Source organism: Pavona decussata, unplaced genomic scaffold (assembly GCF_977016875.1).
Source record: "Pavona decussata unplaced genomic scaffold, jaPavDecu1.1 SCAFFOLD_51, whole genome shotgun sequence".
In the NCBI taxonomy this organism is placed as follows: Eukaryota; Metazoa; Cnidaria; class Anthozoa; order Scleractinia; family Agariciidae; genus Pavona; species Pavona decussata.
Window position 1 is genome coordinate 1,186,683 of NW_028145473.1, and position 13,316 is coordinate 1,199,998.

At 33.8% G+C, this 13,316-nt stretch overlaps 1 protein-coding gene across 1 annotated transcript in view; it reads right to left on the bottom strand.

The window, feature by feature from the left end:
- LOC146480994 (uncharacterized) overlaps positions 1 to 10,797 on the bottom strand; it is a 99,852-nt gene extending 89,055 nt beyond the window's left edge. The window contains exon 1 of the mRNA XM_085108685.1: positions 10,771 to 10,797. The gene's annotated coding sequence lies outside the window, so the exon portion shown is untranslated. The remainder of the gene's footprint in view (positions 1 to 10,770) is intronic.
- Positions 10,798 to 13,316: the final 2,519 nt, after the last annotated feature.

The window sequence follows — 13,316 nt, forward strand, 5'->3', positions numbered from 1 at the left end:
AAACAGACTCTGCCACGGAAAGAACAAGAGGAGAGTTCGACCAAAAATACCGCCTTTCCGGAAGTCGACACAGACGAACAAGATGAAAAGAGAGAAGAAGAAGGTAAAGAAAAGGGAGATGACGAAAAGGAGGATGAAAGCGTGGATAGTGATGACGAAGATGATGAAGACACGGTGGAGAATTATTCCGACTATTACAGCAGTGATCCTTGGGGATATCTGCGAGCGGAAGTAAGAGATACTCTAAATCCTAGTTATGTCAAACAGGTGGAACAGTTTCTGGACAAGGGTGCATCTAGAGCGGTTGCTAAGGCCAAAGCGTTGAATTTTCCATCACCAGCTCACAAGCAAAAGTTGTGCAGGCTGTACTTACACAATCTAAAGTGGTTGCATGGTCTTAGGCAGGATCCTATACATCAAGAAGTCATGAACACCCTACATCGCTTTATGGACAAGGACTCTATAGATTATGAAGAAGCTGCAGAAGTAGCCGTGGACAAACGGAAATTTTTGTTAAACATGCTCTTTGATAAGCCTCAAGTTCCCGAAGAAGAAGAAAAATGAAAACAAATTAAACAAGTTTCGACGCTGTCATTTCCGTGAAACCCGAGCCCGCAATAACTATCGCCTTTACATCGTATGCGTAGGCGGAAGTGAGTAAATGTTTGTCACGGTCGCTGGTTAGTAAGAGAGCAGGAGCACGTTCCGCAGTGTAAGATTTTGATTTTTTGTGCAAGTGGACCGCTGGTCCCTAGGAGTGCAGAAAATTGTCCCACCATGTCATCTTAAGGATTTTTTTAGTAAAATATCTTGTTGTTAAAAAACCGTCTGTTATTGGTTGCTCTTTAACGGACCAATCACAAACCAACCTTTAGAAGAGTCAATCATCCCTCATTAATGCAATCAGAGCTGCAGTGAAGTGCCCGTGATTTTTACGCGATTATCGCGTTTGCCTCTCACCTTCCATTGAGTAATATTTCTGTCCTCTATTGCTTAATTGTCTTTAGAAAACACTGACTAATCAGAATCCATCGTCTACCCGTATATTTTAAGGTCTTAGGTGGGATCTAGGAAGAAAAGGTTTTTTTTTTGTACTGAGATATCGGATTTAAGCTATTATGGCCCGCCCCATGCACTTCAAGCGTAAATTTTCAAGACGCCAATTTCACGTTTACGGAAAGAGAACACACCTTTTCGAAACAATAAATCAAAAGAAGAACATCTAAGTAGGAGATAGCAAGGGGCGACAGGCCTGCACGACTTCTAACAATGGAAACATTTTTGAAATGTAACCTCTTTATATTTTTTCTCTGACAAGCATTTTTTTTAAGAGGTTTTCTTTTTTAAAAGGAAATTAGTGGTGGCTCTTTGAAGATTTCTCGTAGGAAAGGCTGGTTTTGTATTAAGTGTCATTTTCGCATTAAAAAATGTTTGAGGTTGGAAACTGATTGTTCGATATTGTGTTACGGAAGGTAATATTTGTTTGGGAGTGTTGTCTTTTTGCTTCAATACCGTTGACCTTTCTGTAAATTTGACATGTGATAAATTTTTTTCAATCAGATTATTTAGGTAGCCTCTAGCAAGAAGTCGTGATTACAATTTTAAATATTATCCTCACGCATTTTTCCTCCAGCCACCCACCAGGAGTCAAAAAAGGATTTGTCAAGGGCTAAGCCCTAAGACTCCTACGAACAAACTCCTGAAAAACAACATTTGAGGATAATATCAACAATAACAATGAAGTACAGAAGAAAAAACTACTGAATGCTGATTTGTTGAGGGCATTGTTTCTTAATTTTCCTTTCATCGAGGGCAAAATTACTTACTCCTGATGGGTCGAGCGGCGAAAATACTCGCTCCTCATTGGCTGAGTACGCCAGTTATATATTTTGTTGGTTTCTTTATTTTGTGCCCAAAATCAACGAGTTCTTTGAGGTTCTTTGGAGTTCGACTCTTTAAGCCGGGCTATTCGTAACAAATATACATGGAAATCAAGTGCTGCAGCTAGAAAGGAAATCCCAAAGGTTATGTTTTCGTGTCTCTTACAAGAGTCAGTAGAAGATTATTTGTGTCAAAGCTAAAAACGTGGATCGGATTGATATTTGTTTGGCTGCGAAATTGAAATCAGTCATGTTCATTGGTGCTTTCACCTCGCAACTTCTTTTACAACGAACGATAACTGAACATAACAGTGTCCTTTTTATGTAAGGAAGAAGCAGGTCAAATTCAGAGGAAGAAATTACTCCGCAATTTCCTTCTTTAAATCCACCGTTTGTTATTTTTATCGATCTACGTTCCTGTGATTTTCAAGAGGCCGGAAGCTTCACAGTGCAGGTGAACAACTTAATAATGAATGCCTAACATTAAGTTTTATGGTTGTTAGTTTGCTCCTGAATCAAAATCGTTTTCTCTCTTACTTACACGTGTTAATGGTAATTCTTCTCGTCAGTTTTGTTTGTTTTGTACGCTACGAATAACTTAAATAAATTGTGTGGTTTTTGCTTACGGTGAGTGTTTTACTGACTGTTTTACCAAGTTCCTTGATGGTTTTAAAAAATTTTGTCCTCCGTGTTATAACAGCGCAATGATTCCTCGTAGTTTAAGGATTAATTCTCACTTGTATTTTTAAAGTCTTCGCAAATTCCACTCGTCGCGCAATTTGGCAAACTTTTAAAATGCGCTTGAAAATTAATCCTTAATTCTACTCGGCCTTATGCGAATACATATACTACCCGTTATACAGGGGAGCAAGGTAGTCTCTTAACCCCCTCCCCGTTGCACAAAGACATATTTCAGTAAAAGTGTCATGCTGAGGTGCATGATTATGTGAGTGCGGGGTCCAAAAAGTACCAAAATATTTTGGACACTGTAAGTAAATATTCAGGACGGGATCGCCTATTTATCGAGTTGAAGTAGTTTTCTTCATGTTCATAAAGCCGATTTTTGCAAAGAGGTTTGTTCAATTGATTCCATATATTGATGTATTTTGTTGTGATCATTCTTTGTTATTTTTAATACGGATCGAGGCGAACCGGTTTGTGAACAGTCAACGCGCCCTACGTAGCACTGTCACTGTCTAGTAAAATTTTGCTTATCAAGAAACCCACACGTAAACCTCAGAAAAAGGCTAGACCTAACTATAAAATAGAGTTCAAATATATCCTGGAGTAATAAATAGAAATTAACAAACTATGATAATTAAGAGAAATAAACTAAACAACAATCTTTAAACAATTCGCACAAACAGCGAATAAATGGTTTGCGTAAGCTTTGTTTTGATGAAAATGAAATCACCCTTTTTTTAAATTTTACATTCGCTTTTAACGTTCTTTGAAAGACTTTTATTTCAATCTTTTCCGTTCTACGCTATTGTATTAAGCCATTGTGCTTCTTCGCTGTCAAGATTGTCAAATAAATGCTAAAATTAGAAATATATGCGAGAAAAATTTGTCAGTAGTTTACGCCAACGATACAGTATTGCGAGACGTTTCGGGTTCGACTGACTATTTTAGCTAAGAATCAAATTTTCTTAAATGAAGCAAAACGGGACGAGATAAGAAAATAAACGGACTCCAAGAGAAATAACGAACATGGACGAACAAAATGAGCTCGAAAGACTGCTTCTAAGTTAGCACTATTACGTTTAAGTAAAGGACGGTCCCACTAATACAGTAGAATTTTTGCGCGGTTTATTACTATGCGGGAAAAGCAACGTTTTACTACGTTAAGTGAGCGAAAAGTTTCACTTCAAGAAGTAAAATCCAACGTTTCATCGCGCTAGATCGCAGAAAAATGACTTCACTTCAAGAAATCTGATGAGTGTCCCGCCGAACAAAAACTAGGCACGGGCGCATTAGCATTGTGGGATTGCGTACGTCCGCTGTTGGAAGGCAAAATTGGACGAGATTAAAAAATAAAACTTCAAGGTAAATAATGAACATGGGCCGAAAAAATGAGCTCAAAGAAAGCCATGAAGTGAGCAGTATTTAAGTTAAGCTAAACGGCGTGTCAACACTACAGGAAAACAATATCTTCCAAAACAACAAAGTTTTGTCAACAAAATCACATGAATATACTCGCCTCTTCTGAAAATAACCAGTTCTTTTATTCCATTGCTGATTTTTTCGTTCGTCTTACAACGATAAGTGAGCGAAACGTTTCACTTCAAGAGGAAAAAAACCAACGTTTCGTCGTGCCGGATCGGAGTATCAGTCAAATGATTTGACTTCAATATTCTAATGAGTGTCCAGGCGAACAAACACTAGGCACGGGCGCATTAGCATTGTAGGGTTTCGTACGGAGGGACGGACGGTCGGACGAAGGTGAGGTCATAACCAAACCAAAGTTTCTCGCATTCACGGTTTACCGAGTTCTGTTACCAAGATCTGCGCCTTCGACATGCGCGGAGCTCCGCTATGAAAACCACCGAGGTTTGTATCAAAACAAGGTGACCGCCAGCCTCGCTTTCAATCTAAGGCCAGGTCACTAAGCACACAACTGTGAAATGGCCAATTACGGTTACGACAAACGATAAAAATGATCACGTAACCATGTATATTCGCCGCTCCTTGTTTTCCGTTTCTCCGTAAAATTAAGTAGTTTTGCGTGAGCTTCAAACGTCAGAATTATTTTTTACTATTCTCATCTGTACTATTACTACTTCTCCGGCAGTTGAGTTATTTTGTTGCTTTAAAGATCCCTCTGGATACCAAGAAGTAAACAAATGCATTAGCAGAACCAATTTTCCTACTTTGTAGAACTGTCACCAATATTAATTTGTATGTAGTTACAATAACAAAATTTCCTCTTGTTAAGTTTACTTTATTCATCATTGACAAATATAGAAATTTACTAGAAAACAGACATAATAAAATAAAATAAATAATGATGACAACTTGTACGAAAATACTTACACCATCTGTGGACTGGTCCGTCCGGAAAATAACTTCTCCGGCAGTTGAGTTATTTCGTTGCTTTCAAGATCCCTGTGGACACCAAGAAGTAAACAAATGCATAAGCAGAACCAATTTTCCTACTTTGTAAAACTTTCAACAGAATTATTTTGTATGTAGTTAAAATAACTAAATTTCCTCTTGTTAAGTTTACATTATTCATCATTGACAAATATAGAAATTTACAGGACAACAGAAATAATAAAATCCCACAACCATGAAAACTTGTACGAAAATACTTACAACCGAAATAGACTGGTCAGTCCGGAAAATAACTTTTCCGGCAGTTTTGTTATATTGTTGCTTCCAATGTACCTATGGACACCAAGAAGTAAACAAATGCATAAGCAGAACCAATTGTCCTACTTTGTTGAACTGTCACCAATATTAATTTGTATGTAGTTACAAAAACTAAATTTCGTCTTGTTAAGATTACATTATTCATCATTGACAAATATAAAAATTTAAAAGACAACAGAAATATTAAAATCCCACAACCATGACAACTTCTACGTAAATACTTACAATGTAAGTAGACTGGTCAGTCCGGAAAATAACTTCTCCGGCAGTTGAGATATTTTGTTGCTTTCAAGTTCCCTGTGGACACCAAGAAGTAAACAAATGCATAAGCAGAACCAATTTTCCTACTTTGTAAAACTGTCAACAGAATTAATTTGTATGTAGTTAAAATAACTAAATTTCCTCTTGCTAAGTTTACATTATTCATCATTGACAAATATAGAAATTTAAAAGACAACAGAAATATTAAAATCCCACAACCATGACAACTTCTACGTAAATACTTACAATGAAAGTAGACTGGTCAGTCCGGAAAATAACTTCTCCGGCAGTTGAGATATTTTGTTGCTTTTAAGTTCCCTGTGGACACCAAGAAGTAAACAAATGCATAAGCAGAACCAATTTTCCTACTTTGTAAAACTGTCAACAGAATTAATTTGTATGTAGTTAAAATAACTAAATTTCCTCTTGTTAAGTTTACATTATTCATCATTGACAAATATAGAAATTTACCAGACAACAGAAATAATAAAATAAAATAAGATTACATTATTCATCATTGACAAATATAAAAATTTACTAGACAACAGAAATAATAAAATCCCACAACAATGACAACTTCTACGTAAATACTTACAATGCAGATAGACTGGTCAGTCCGGAAAATAACTTCTCCGGCAGTTGAGATATTTTGTTGCTTCGAAGATCCCTGTGGACACCAAGAAGTAAATAGATGCATAAGCAGAACCAATGTTCCTACTTTGTAAAACTGTCAACAGAATTAATTTGTATGTAGTTACAATAACTAAATTTCTTCTTGCTGAGTTTACATTATTAATCATTGACAAATATAGAAATTTACTAGACAACAGAAATAATAAAATAAAATAAATAATAATGACAACTTGTACGAAAATACTTACAACCAATATAGACTGGTCAGTCCGGAAAATAACTTCTCCGGCAGTTGAGTTATTTTGTTGCTTTGAAGATACCTGTTGACACCAGAAAGGAAATAAATGCATAAGCACAACCAATTTTCCTACTTTGTAGAACTGTCGACAGAATTAATTTGTATGTAGTTACAATAACTAAATTTCCTCTTGTTAAGTTTACATTATTCATCATTGACAAATATAGAAATTTACAGGACAACAGAAATAATAAAATCACACAACCATGAAAACTTGTACGAAAATACTTACAACCGAAATAGACTGGTCAGTCCGGAAAATAACTTTTCCGGCAGTTTTGTTATATTGTTGCTTCCAATGTACCTATGGACACCAAGAAGTAAACAAATGCATAAGCAGAACCAATTGTCCTACTTTGTTAAACTGTCACCAATATTAATTTGTATGTAGTTACAATAACTAAATTTCTTCTTGCTGAGTTTACATTATTAATCATTGACAAATATAGAAATTTACTAGACAACAGAAATAATAAAATAAAATAAATAATGATGACAACTTGTACGAAAATACTTACAACCAATATAGACTGGTCAGTCCGGAAAATAACTTCTCCGGCAGTTGAGATATTTTGTTGCTTTGAAGTCCCCTGTGGACACCAGAAAGGAAATAAATGCATAAGCACAACCAATTTTCCTACTTTGTAGAACTGTCGACAGAATTAATTTGTATGTAGTTACAATAACTAAATTTCCTCTTGTTAAGTTTACATTATTCATCATTGACAAATATAGAAATTTACAGGACAACAGAAATAATAAAATCCCACAACCATGAAAACTTGTACGAAAATACTTACAACCAATATAGACTGGTCAGTCCGGAAAATAACTTCTCCGGCAGTTGAGATATTTTGTTGCTTCGAAGATCCCTGTGGACACCAAGAAGTAAATAAATGCATAAGCAGAACCAATGTTCCTACTTTGTAAAACTGTCAACAGAATTAATTTGTATGTAGTTACAATAACTAAATTTCTTCTTGCTGAGTTTACATTATTCATCATTGACAAATATAGAAATTTACTAGACAACAGAAATAATAAAATAAAATAAATAATGATGACAACTTGTACGAAAATACTTACAACATATATAGACTGGTCAGTCCGGAAAATAACTTCTCCGGCAGTTGAGTTATTTTGTTGCTTTGAAGATACCTGTTGACACCAGAAAGGAAACAAATGCATAAGCACAATCAATTTTCCTACTTTTTAGAACTGTCGACAGAATTACTTTGTATGTAGTTACAATAACTAAATTTCCTCTTAGTGAGTTTACATTATCCATCATTGACAAATATAGAAAATTACAAAACAACAGAAATAATAAAATCCCACAACCAAGAAAACTTGTACAAAAATACTTACAACCGAGATAGACTGGTCAGTCCGGAAAATAACTTCTCCGGCAGTTGAGATATTTTGTTGCTTTGAAGTCCCCTGTGGACACCAAGAAGTAAACAAATGCATAAGCAGAACCAATTTTCCTACTTTGTAGAACTGTCAATAGAATTAATTTGTATGTAGTTACAATAACTAAATTTCCTCTTGCTGGGTTTACATTATTTATCATTGACAAATATAGAAATTTACAAGACAACAGAAATAATAAAATCCCACAACCATGACAACTTGTACGAAAATACTTACAACCGAGATAGACTGGTCAGTCCGGAAAATAACTTCTCCAGCAGTTGAGATATTTTGTTGCTTTGAAGTTCCCTGTGGACACCAAGAAGTAAACGAACGCATAAGCAGAACCAATTTTCCTTCTTTGTAGAACTGTCACCAATATTAATTTGTATGTAGTTACAATAGTTAAATTTCGTCTTCTTAAGATTGCATTATTCATCATTGACAAATATAAAAATTTAAAAGACAACAGAAATAATAAAATCCCACAACCATGACAACTTCTACGTAAATACTTACAATGCAGATAGACTGGTTAGTCCGGAAAATAACTTCTCCGGCAGTTGAGATATTTTGTTGCTTTGAAGTTCCCTGTGGACACCAAGCAGTAAACAAATGCATCAGCAGAACCAATTTTCCTACTTTGTAAAACTGTCAATAAAATTAATTTGTATGTAGTTAAAATAACTAAATTTCCTCTTTTTAAGTTTACATTATTCATCATTGACAAATATAGAAATTTACTAGACAACAGAAATAATAAAATAAAATAAGATTACATTATTCATCATTGACAAATATAAAAATTTACTAGACAACAGAAATAATAAAATCCCATAACAATGACAACATTTACGTAAATACTTACAATGCAGATAGACTGGTCAGTCCGGAAAATAACTTCTCCAGCAGTTGAGATATTTTGTTGCTTTGAAGTTCCCTGTGGACACCAAGAAGTAAACAAATGCATAAGCAGAACCAATTTTCCTACCTTGTAAAACTGTCGATAGAATTAATTTGTATGTAGCTACAATAACTAAATTTCCTCTTGCTGGGTTTACATCATTTATCATTGACAAATATAGAAATTTACAAGACAACAGAAATAATAAAATCCCACAACCATGACAACTTGTACGAAAATACTTACAACCGAGATAGACTGGTCAGTCCGGAAAATAACTTCTCCGGCAGTTGAGATATTTTGTTGCTTTGAAGTCCCCTGTGGACACCAAGGAGTAAACAAATGCATAAGCAGAACCAATTTTCCTACTTTGTAAAACTTTCAACAGAATTATTTTGTATGTAGTTACAATAACTAAATTTCCTCTTGTTAAGTTTACATTATTCATCATTGACAAATATAGAAATTTACAGGACAACAGAAATAATAAAATCCCACAACCATGAAAACTCTTACGAAAATACTTACAACCGAAATAGACAGGTCAGTCCGGAAAATAACTTCTCCGGCAGTTTAGTTATATTGTTGCTTCCAATGTACCTATGGACACCAAGAAGTAAACAAATGCATAAGCAGAACCAATTGTCCTACTTTGTAGAACTGTCACCAATATTAATTTGTATGTAGTTACAATAACTAAATTTCGTCTTCTTAAGATTACATTATTTATAATTCACAAATATAAAAATTTAAAAGACAACAGAAATAATAAAATCCCACAACCATGACAACTTCTACGTAAATACTTACAATGCAGATAGACTGGTCAGTCCGGAAAATAACTTCTCCGGCAGTTGAGATATTTTGTTGCTTTCAAGTTCCCTGTGGACACCAAGAAGTAAACAAATGCATAAGGAGAACCAATTTTCCTTCTTTGTAGAACTGTCACCAATATTAATTTGTATGTAGTTACAATAGCTAAATTTCGTCTTCTTAAGATTGCATTATTCATCATTGACAAATATAAAAATTTAAAAGACAACAGAAATAATAAAATCCCACAACCATGACAACTTCTACGTAAATACTTACAATGCAGATAGACTGGTTAGTCCGGAAAATAACTTCTCCGGCAGTTGAGATATTTTGTTGCTTTGAAGTTCCCTGTGGACACCAAGAAGTAAACAAATGCATAAGCAGAACCAATTTTCCTACTTTGTAAAACTGTCAATAAAATTAATTTGTATGTAGTTAAAATAACTAAATTTCCTCTTGCTGGGTTTACATTATTCATCATTGACAAATATAGAAATTTACCAGACAACAGAAATAATAAAATAAAATAAGATTACATTATTCATCATTGACAAATATAAAAATTTAAAAGACAACAGAAATAATAAAATCCCACAACAATGACAACTTCTACGTAAATGCTTACAATGCAGATAGACTGGTCAGTCCGGAAAATAACTTCTCCGGCAGTTGAGATATTTTGTTGCTTTGAAGTTCCCTGTGGACACCAAGAAGTAAACAAATGCATAAGCAGAACCAATTTTCCTACTTTGTAAAACTGTCAATAGAATTAATTTGTATGTAGTTACAATAACTAAATTTCCTCTTGCTGGGTTTACATTATTTATCATCGACAAATATAGTAATTTACAAGACAACAGAAATAAAAAAATCCCACAACCATGACAACTTGAACGAAAATACTTACAACCGAGATAGACTGGTCAGTCCGGAAAATAACTTCTCCGGCAGTTGAGATATTTTGTTGCTTTGAAGTTCCAAGTGGACACCAAGAAGTAAACAAATGCATAAGCAGAACCAATTTTCCTACTTTGTAAAACTGTCAACATATTTAATTTGTATGTAGTTAAAATAACTAAATTTCCTCTTGTTAAGTTTACATTATTCATCATTGACAAATATAGAAATTTACTAGACAACAGAAATAATAAAATAAAATAAATAATGATGACAACTTGTACGAAAATACTTACAACACATTTAGACTGGTCAGTCCGGAAAATAACTTCTCCGGCAGCTGAGTTATTTTGTTGCTTTGAAGATCCCTGTGGACACCAAGAAGTTAACAAATGCATAAGCAGAATCAATTTTCCTACTTTATAAAACTGTCAACACAATTAATTTGTATGTAGTTAAAATAACTAAATTTCCTCTTGTTAAGTTTACATTATTCATCATTGACAAATATAGAAATTTACTAGACAACAGAAATAATCAAATAAAATAAATAATGATGACAACTTGTACGAAAATACTTACAACCAATATAGACTGGTCAGTCCGGAAAATAACTTCTCCGGCAGCTGAGTTATTTTGTTGCTTTGAAGATACCTGTTGACACCAGAAAGGAAAAAAATGCATAAGCACAACCAATTCTCCTACTTTGTGGAACTGTCGACAGAATTAATTTGTATGTAGTTAAAATAACTAAATTTTCTCATGTTAAGTTTACATTATTTATCATTGACAAATATAGAAATTTACTAGACAACAGAAATAATAAAATAAAATAAGAGTACATTATTCAGCATTGACAAATATAAAAATTTACTAGACAACAGAATTAATAAAATCCCACAACATTGACAACTTCTACGTAAATACTTACAATGCAGATAGACTGGTCAGTCCGGAAAAAAACTTCTCCGGCAGTTGAGATATTTTGTTGCTTTGAAGTTCCCTGTGGACACCAAGAAGTAAACAAATGCATAAGCAGCACCAATTTTCCTACTTTGTAAAACTGTCAATAGAATTAATTTGTATGTAGTTACAATAACTAAATTTCCTCTTGCTGGGTTTACATTATTTATCATTGACAAATATAGAAATTTACAAGACACCAGAAATAATAAAATCCCACAACAATGACAACTTGTACGAAAATACTTACAACCGAGATAGACTGGTCAGTCCGGAGAATAACTTCTCCGGCAGTTGAGATATTTTGTTGCTTTGAAGTCCCCTGTGGACACCAAGGAGCAAACAAATGCATAAGCAGAACCAATTTTCCTACTTTGTAAAACTTTCAACAGAATTATTTTGTATGTAGTTACAATAACTAAATTTCCTCTTGTTAAGTTTACATTATTCATCATTGACAAATATAGAAATTTACAGGACAACAAAAATAATAAAATCCCACAACCATGAAAACTTGTACGAAAATACTTACAACCGAAATAGACTGGTCAGTCCGAAAAATAACTTTTCCGGCAGTTTAGTTATATTGTTGCTTCCAAGGTTCCTATGGACACCAAGAAGTAAACAAATTCATAAGCAGAACCAATTGTCCTACTTTGTAAAACTCTCACCAATATTAATTTGTATGTAGTTACAATAACTAAATTTCGTCTTGTTAAGATTACATTGTTCATCATTCACAAATATAAAAATTTAAAAGACAACAGAAATAATAAAATCCCACAAACATGACAACTTCTACGTAAATACTTACAATGCAGATAGACTGGTCAGTCCGGAAAATAACTTCTCTGGCAGTTGAGATATTTTGTTGCTTTCAAGTTCCCTGTGGACACCAAGAAGTAAACAAATGCATAAGCAGAACCAATTTTCCTACTTTGTAAAACTCTCAACAGAATTAATTTGTATGTAGTTAAAATAACTAAATTTCCTCTTGTTAAGTTTGCATTATTCATCATTGACAAATATAGAAATTTACTAGACAACAGAAATAATAAAATAAAATAAGAGTACATTATTCATCATTGACAAATATAAAAATTTACAAGACAACAGAAATAATAATTTCCCACAACAATGACAACTTCTACGTAAATACTTACAATGCAGATAGACTGGTCAGTCCGGAAAATAACTTCTCCGGCAGTTGAGATATTTTGTTGCTTTGAAGTCCCCTGTGGACACCAAGGAGTAAACAAATGCATAAGCAGAACCAATTTTCCTACTTTGTAAAACTTTCAACAGAATTATTTTGTATGTAGTTACAATAACTAAATTTCCTCTTGTTAAGTTTACATTATTCATCATTGACAAATATAGAAATTTACAGGACAACAGAAATAATAAAATCCCACAACCATGAAAACTCTTACGAAAATACTTACAACCGAAATAGACTGGTCAGTCCGGAAAATAACTTCTCCGGCAGTTTAGTTATATTGTTGCTTCCAATGTACCTATGGACACCAAGAAGTAAACAAATGCATAAGCAGAACTAATTGTCCTACTTTGTAGAACTGTCACCAATATTAATTTGTATGTAGTTACAATAACTAAATTTCGTCTTGTTAAGATTACATTATTCATCATTCACAAATATAAAAATTTAAAAGACAACAGAAATAATAAAATCCCACAACCATGACAACTTCTACGTAAATACTTACAATGCAGATAGACTGGTCAGTCCGGAAAAAAACTTCTCCGGCAGTTGAGATATTTTGTTGCTTTGAAGTTCCCTGTGGACACCAAGAAGTAAACAAATGCATAAGCAGCACCAATTTTCCTACTTTGTAAAACTGTCAATAGAATTAATTTG